The 8564-nt window shown below is 41.5% G+C and overlaps 1 pseudogene; it reads right to left on the reverse strand.

The window, feature by feature from the left end:
* Window positions 1–3186: 3186 nt before the first annotated feature.
* LOC129467447 (large ribosomal subunit protein mL49-like) lies at window positions 3187–4217 on the reverse strand (annotated as a pseudogene).
* Window positions 4218–8564: the final 4347 nt, after the last annotated feature.

Raw genomic sequence — 8564 nt, forward strand, 5'->3', positions numbered from 1 at the left:
GAGGATAGCTGGAAGACACAGTTGTCTAACTCGAAGTATATGTTGAAGGCTGGGTTTAAGGTTAGGGGCTCTAAGAAGGATCTCAAGAATTAAACAAGATTTCAACGAGGCCCAATGAGAAGCTGAGTCGAAAATAAAATGTGTTGGTGGGGGGAAGGAGAATGTACTGGGGGAAAGAGATGCTTACTGAGGCACAAGGAACCCCATTGTCATCACACGGAATCAGGGAAAGGAGTGATGGTGAGCTGCAAACTAAGGACTGGGAGAGAAGCCAGGTGCTGGTCCTGAATCTCCACATTGTGGGCCCACCTTGCACCTGCATGTTGAATCAGTGCCCTGAGGACAAGGAATGATTGGCGGGTCTTCTTTATTCCTAGTACACTGCCAAGACCCAAGCACAAGACATCCTGCTTGCCTCTCTGTTGCTTAGCAACGGCCACCTCCTTGATTACCCGAGTTGTCATAGTTTTTCTGTAGTTATCTACTCTGACACCCGGTACATTGGCCTACAAAGAACAAGGCAAAAGCCTGGTCATTTAACCCAATACAAGATGACTTGCAGTGATAAGCCAGTACACGCTAGTATGGGCAGTTCTCAGTACAGGGAGCAAAAAGACCGATTTTATGCTGAACCCAAACATCGAGTACCAGAAAGGGAAGGGAAGGAAATTCCACTGATTCTGTAAACCCCAGAATTATGGGGAAGAGAAAGAAACAGAGAGAGAATAAGATAAATAAAATGTCAGGTAATGATATTTTAAATAGAATGTGTTTCAAATGTATATTAAAGTAAAATTTCTTCATCAATCACTCTTTTTCTAGGAAAATTATTTAGTTATGTAAAACACAAAGAAAAACAGGTAGCTTGCCACTCAAAAAGCCTAAAACTTCTAGATTAACATGGTTATAGATGTTTCTCAAGAATTACAGTAATTAAATGTTAACATTTAAAAGGGTTGGGAAATTCTGTTCTCTGCAAGGTAGAACAAGGACTAAGTCATCAATCAGACGACATAATGCCAAAAATAGTTCGGGAAAGTCAAGAGTAGAGATCTAAACGTTCTCTCTATTCCCACCTGAAAGATCATCAGCTGGAAAATACCTGCAGTGATTAAGTCCAAATCTGTGGCACAGTGCTTAGAAGAGCAGCAAGTTAAAAGTCTACGTGTCTGCCCATTAAAGCCCTTACACTGCGTATTCACCAGCCACAGCCTGCTGGAAAACACACCTGTGCATTTATCTTCTTTGAAATCTGGGATGGCAAATCTTCTTTTATTGTTGGGCATCACTGTCACTCCCACCCAGATCAACAAATGTTCTTATGCAAGTACAAAATGTACATAGTTCTTTTGGTCTCCGTGGGTTTAATATAAATTATTTTTATTGAAACAGATAAATTTTTACCATTTCGCTCATCACCTATTTATTAAATGAGGTATACCTAAAAAAAGGAAACTTTTCAGGTCACATTATGGCTAGTACGAGCAAAAGTTGCAGCAGGGGAAAGGCACCTGAGGGGAAAGGGCGGGGCGGCGGGCGGGGGGGAAGGGAAGAAAGGCGGGACGGCGGGACAGCGGAAAGTGGTGAGGAACCAGGAGCTGAATGAGAAGGAGAGGCTGCCCAGAAGCGAGAGGGCCAGTGCTGGTTACCTGAACTCTCCTCACACTCTAGGTGATCCAGGCGTGTCTGTTTCAGACAATCATTGTCATTACCACCCCTTGGGGTTTTTATTTCCTTCTTGTAGTATAAATTATTGCCTGACTTCCGGCCGGGCGCGGTGGCTCACGCCTGTAATCCCAGCACTTTGGGGGGCTGAGGCGGGCGGATCACGAGGTCAGGAGATCAAGACATCCTGGCTAACGGTGAAACCCCGTCTCTACTAAAAATACAAAAAATTAGCCAGGCGTGGCGGCGGGCACCTGTAGTCCCAGCCACTCGGGAGGCTGAGGCAGGAGAATGGCGCGTGAACCCGGGAGGCGGAGCTTGCAGTGAGCGGAAATCGCGCCACTGCACTCCGGCCTGAGCTACTGAGCGGGACTCCGTTTCAAAAAAAAAAAAAAAAAAAAAAAAAAAGAAAGTATTGCCTGACTTCTTTTTTAAACTTCGGAGTTTATTTTCTTAAGAAATTGTATGTTCTCACTCTCCACTTCCCCTCTCCCTGCTGAAGAATCATCTAAAGAAATTCTCAAGCTTGTCCAAGCCACCTTATTTTGTTGTTGTTGTTGTTGTTGTTGCAGTTCTGTTGTTTTGTTTTAGGCTTTTAGCAGCCTGAAGGCATGGTTTTTAGTTTCTGTCTCCAGGGATGAGAGAAAAAGAGGGATGAGGAAGGGGCTTTACCAGCTCAATCACAAATAGAAACTAAGAACCTATGACTGTATTCTCTCCCTTGGATACCTAACCGGTTTACTGAACAATATTTGCAGGATTAGCTGGATGCAGTGTCGCATGCCTGTAGCCCCACCCACTGTAGAGGCTGAGGTGGAAGGCTCTTTGCAGGGGTTTGAGTCTGGGCTGGGCAATATAAGGAGAATCCCCCCCCACCGCATCTGAAAGAGAGAAAGAAGAAAGAAAGAAAGGAAGGAAGGAAGGAAGGAAGGAAGGAAGGAAGGAAAGAAAGAGAAAGGAGAGAGAGGGAGAAAGAAAGGAAAGAGGAAAGAAAGAGAGAAAGAAAGAAAGAAAAAGAGAAAGAAAGAAGAGAAAGAGGAAAGAAAGAAAAAAAAAGCAAGTATTCCAAGGATTAGTCAATTTACATAGTTATCTGCCCCAAAGTCTTTGCCGTCTGTCTTTGAAACTATAATTTAGAAAACAAACCAAACAATGCTAATTAAAACACTATAACCGGATTTTTTTCTTTTACATTAGTTTTTATTCCTTATCTAAGTAAAACATACTAAAAATTAAAATAGCCCTAAAAGGCTTACAATGAAAAACAGTAATCTTTTAACCAGTTTCCTCCTTAACAGGTCCCACCCACAATCCTAATACCATCCCTCTTCCTGGAATCAGCCACTTACAACTGGTTTAGCTATTAATTTTGATACTTTCCTCAATATTGTAAAACAATATACTCATATTTGCGATTTATTTTTGCACAGCTTCAGATGATTATTTAATTTGTAAATATTGTACAAATTTTAGTGACTTAAATAGTATATATAGCCAAATAGAAAGTTGCATTAATGATTGCTAGGGCTTGTGACACAGGATCAGCGTATCGGGCTCCTTTTCCATGCTGAGGCTGTAGACTTGACAGTGGCCTGGAATCAACAGGAGTGAGGGTTTACTTGTAATCCAGCACTAGCCTTGGGCAACATTCCCTCTTCCTGAGGTCTTCTGGACTCTAGTCCGTGGGAGACGCCATGGTGCAGGCTGCTCAGCTGGGCCTCAGAAGCCCTTCTCCAGGAGTCAGGCTTGAGCTACTGATCAAAGTCTCCCGGCCGGGCGCGGTGGCTCATGCCTGTAATCCCAGCACTTTGGGAGGCTGAGGCGGGTAGATCACAAGGTCAGGAAATCGAGACCATCTGGCCAACACGGTGAAACCCCGTCTCTACTAAAAATACAAAAATTAGCCAGCGTGGCGGTGTGCGCCTGAGTCCCAGCTACTCAGGAGGCTGAGGCAGGAGAATCACTTGAACTCGGGAGGTGGAGGTGGAGGTTGCAGTGAGCCGAGATCGCGCCACGCCACTGCACTCCAGCCTGGGCAACAGAGCGAGACTCTGTCTCAGGAAAAAAAAAAAAAAAAAGTCTCCCTTGACCTGCAGCATACCTGTCACCTCATTGACCTGGCTTAGGTACGGGTACGGGTACACAGGAACGGGTGTCTTTTCCAGCAGTGGGCTCAGAAAATCCTCCACATCCTTCAGCAGCGCCCAAATGTCCCCCTCCACTTTTGGGGTCACAGTCATCTGAAAGTTGCCATGTGTGTTGTCCTTATAGACAGGGATGTTGTGCATCTGAGGGCACTGCACAAAGTAGGGCAGATTGGGTGGGGTTGAGGGAGTTCTCTGGGAGGCTGCCAGCCATTAGGGGTGGGATAATGTTCATGCCTTGGGGACTTTGGGATCCTAGTGAAGAGTAACAGTCAGTCTGCAAACGTGTTCATCCACAGACTTCACAAATCTTGGATAATCCAGAGGCGCCAGGGTCTGGCTCAGCAGTCACAGCCTACAGCCCTGCTGGATGTTGGTTCTCCAGCCCTGCAGCATGTCCCGGAACATGGTAGTTGCCCCTTACCTAGCTTATTCTGCTGTCTATTTATTTATCAATTTAGATGTTAGCTATTGACTTACTTATGGTGTAGGTGATTTAGCTTTTTTAAAAATATTACTCCACCCTTTCTTCCCATCACTATAGTTACATCACCTTACTCAGTCTGCCTTTACATTATTGTAATAATTAATTATATTATAATTAATAATAATTAATTGTTATATTTATTCACCACTGAGGCAAGTCATCAAATGTATGCCTCCTTTCTTATATAGTGTTTTGTTCTCTTTGAAGTTCTTTTGTTCCCCATGGTATGTCTCTACCATTTTCTCCAAGTCGTGTGTGTGAGTGTCGTGTGTTGTGTGCTTGTGTGTGTGTTTGTATTTTGGTCTCTTTTATATTAACACTTTCCTTAAATGTCTGGGGATCTTTGACTCTGTTCATGTTGAAATGTGAAGTACCAAAAACATGAATTGAAGCTCTGTGAGTTGTGTTGGGCTTGCCCCATTTGTATTGGGAAACCACTAAATGTCATATGTGGAAGTCTTTGTTTCTGGGATATTCAATTTTTCCAGAAAAGAATAATCTAATTTCCTGCTCATACATGCCTGCATGTGGGAATCAGTGAGTGTGTGTGTCTGTGTGTGTGTGATCCTGGTTGTTGGCATTTGGAAGAGCGGGTTAGGTGAAGGAGATTATGGATCCCACGATTTGATATGCAGATTGTCACTTATTTTTAATTTTCAGTTTTTGGACCCATGTCTCGCCTCTACGTCAGCGATAACTGAGTCCTGTCCATAGACTTTCAACCAAGCCCCTGTTTGAGCTTCAGCGTTTGCCAAGGTCTGGGTACTCCAGGTCTGTGTACTTCCAGTAAGTGCTGGTGGTCTGAGAGGAAAGTGTCTCTCTCACTTCTGGTTGGTACCCATTGGTTCCCAATCCTCCATGCACTACCCATTGAAATTATTGTCTTTAAAGGGGAGTCCTATATAAGGAATTAATCATGAATTAAATACACAATCCAGAAACCATTGAAATGTAGACTTTAAATGGATAAATTTTATGGTATGTGAATTATAGTTTAATGAAGCTGTTTGAAAAATGATCCTTACATCAAAAAACTGTGGAAAACAAGTAAAAAAAAGGTTGTGTTTTTCTTTTCTTTTTTTTGGATGGAGTTTCACTCTCGTTGCCCAGGCTGGAGTGCAATGGCGCGATCTTGGCTCATTGCAACCTTTGCCTCCTGTGTTTGAGTGATTCTCCTGCCTCAGCCTTCCAAGTAGCTGGGATTACAGGTGCCTGCCACCACGCCTGGCTAATTTTTGTATTTTTAGTAGAGGCGGGGTTTCACCTTGTGGGCCAGGCTGGTCTCGAAGCCTCCCAAAGTGCTGGGATTACAGGCATGAGCCACCATGCCCGGCCAAGAAAGGTTTTTTAATGCACTAAATTGGGAGACCCTAGAGTGTATATATAAAATATGTGTGTATAAAATAATTTAAATTTCCTTGTCATATTGCAGATCAAAAAAGAAAATAGTAAAAGGATTACGGTAGAACAGACAACTTGGGAGCAATAAATAAATAATATAAATGCTGGAAACTTTCAAATTTGAACTTCATAATTGAGATGTAAAAATGTATGAAAATCTGAGGAAGAATATGACATATACGGTAATTAAAACCATTTTCTATTAAAGTTCCATTTTCTATAAAAATTACTCTCATAGGAATCATTCCCAAAGAAATTAAGGATCAAAACAAAAGACCCAACATATACAAAAATAAAAAGGCAACTATTATAATGAGTTGTATTGGTGGCCTACATACACAACAGAAATAAAAGACTGACACATTCTAATTTCTGATTAAACTGTGGCTTTAAACAACTATAGAAAACACATTGTAATAAGAAACTATGCACACAAAAATGTAATAAGATATGAAACCTTGGATGCAGTATAATAAAAAATCCAAGCTGTAAAGCATGTCTGAAAAAGTCTCTCATAAATATACGATTAAAATAAAGTTTAGAAAAGTCTTCTATCTCTTTCCAAAGAAAATCAGAAAACCATTCACAGGGAAATAGTTTTCTAAATCCTCAAAAACATTCATTAAGAGAACAGAAGGATCAAAAAAGATAAGTAGCAAAAGGATACTAAAATAATAAGACAATACATCTTAAAGGACAAAAGCATAGGATTTATATACAAAGTGATAATTTCAATGCATATATTATACATTAATGACTCATTTGATGTTAAAGACTAATTGTTGGTAATGAAGATACAGTTAATCTTAGAATTTTAATAATAGACAGGTGGAGGTCTCTGATTTTTCTCACCTTTGCCCTTTAAGAGATGATGGCTCTGCTTCTCTTCATATTACCTTAAGTATATCATCTTGAAGCAAGCCAGATCCTGTTTTCCAACCAAAAGTACTCATTGTTCTTTTAGTTTGGGGAAATGCTAGAGAGCTGTATTAGTTTCCTGTGGCTGCTATAACAAATACCACAAACTGGGTGGCTTAACACTGTATAAATTTATTCTCTCACAGTAGTTCTAGAGGCCAGAAAGCCAAATTCAAGGTGTCAGCAGGGCCACATACCCCCTGAAGGTTCTAGGTGACAATCAGTCACTTGCTTTTCTAGATTCAGGTGCCCATAGGTGTAGAATAATACCTAAAATTAAGGCCCAATTTTCTGTGCTGTCTTGACATCTATCTGATAGAATTAAGAGAGCCTTGAATGGCCTAACTGCGACCTCCTTTCCCCATTCTGCTACCGCAGATCAGATTCTCTAGACAGATAACCCACCTTATGAAAGGGATCAGGCACAGTGCCTACTTATCCTTGAGTAGTGGATTTCAGTTCTCTGCCAGCCCATCGAATTATTCAAATAAGCCAGTCATCTCCCCACAGGAACCATGATGTACTTCATCCTCTTGACACTACAGAGCCTGCCTCCCACTGCCTGTGGTTGTTCATTCTGTTACCATGTACAATCCCCATGTGACCCTGCATGGCCTGTGGTATCCTCTTCCCCAGGCTGTGAGTATATGTGACAAATAAACTGCTGTTGATCTCATCTCTTCAGTGACGGGTGTCATGTCTTCAGCCACCCCAATAATCTTGGGGTGGGGATCCCTCTCCCACCAATGGGGTAAATAGGAGACAGTGAAAACAACAGGCATTCGTTAACTTGTCCAACATCACATCAATTTCTGCCTCTGTGGTCACACTGCCTCCTCCTTTTCTGTCTGTCCTTTCCTATTCTGTTTCAAATTTCCCTCTGCCTTTTTCTTATAAAGACATTTTTTTGTTGGATTTAGGGCCTACCTGGATAATCCACAATGACCTCCTGATCTTAAGATTCTTTTCCAACACTTTTGGAGGCCACAGCAGGAGGATGACTTGAGCTCAGGAGTTTGAGACCAGCCTGGGCAACATGATTAATTTAAAAAAGTAGCTGAATGTGGTAGCATGCCTGTAGTCCCAGCTACTCAGGAGGCTGAGGTAGGAGGATCACTTGAGTGTAGGAGTTCATTACAGAGAGGTATGATTGCACTCCAGCCTGAGTGTCAGAGTGAGACCCTGTCACACACACGAAAAAGATTTTTAATTACATCTGAAAAGATGCTTTTTCCAATTAAGATAACATTACAGGTTCTGGGGATGAGGATGTGAACATACCTTTTGTGGGCCATCATTCAGTCCACTACAAGAGCCCAAGCAAAAAATATGATGTCCTCTCTTTCTTGTTACATTTTGTTCTAGTTATTTTTTAAGCTCATCGTTAAGAAACATGTTATGATGATTTCCATAAAGCTTTCTGAAGCTGATATTAAAATTTGATGCTTTCTGAAATAAAATGTACATTATGTGAGTCCCTCATGTTTACTAACAAAAACAGGTTTCAAGTAAAAAGCTAAACATAATCAAATTTTAAGGCTTGCCTAGAACACTGTAATGAGAAAAATTCTGAGCGCATCCAGCCAACAGGAAAAAATACTATGATTGATTAGTAATGCCTGCCTCAGGTGAAGCAGGGAGCATGGCAGAACACCCCATGAATTTGCAATCCCCAAATTTTAATGACCTCAAGCCATAGTCTTGCAAAGCAATTCCTAGATAAATTTCAGGTTGGCTATAAATTAAGCCATTCTTGTCCCTAAGAATAATTATTGTATCAGTCAAGGTTTGAACAGAAAGCAGAACCACTAAGAGATGTATTTAAGAAGGAAGATTGTTTAGGAATTTGACCTTACACATTTGTGGGAGCTATTTGAACAGTTTATGGGAGATTGTTTCTTTTGCCTCTAGAGTTACAGCCTGAATTCAGCAGGGCAGGCAGTCAGCAA

Source organism: Symphalangus syndactylus, chromosome 18 (genome assembly GCF_028878055.3).
Source record: "Symphalangus syndactylus isolate Jambi chromosome 18, NHGRI_mSymSyn1-v2.1_pri, whole genome shotgun sequence".
Lineage (NCBI taxonomy): Eukaryota > Metazoa > Chordata > Mammalia > Primates > Hylobatidae > Symphalangus > Symphalangus syndactylus.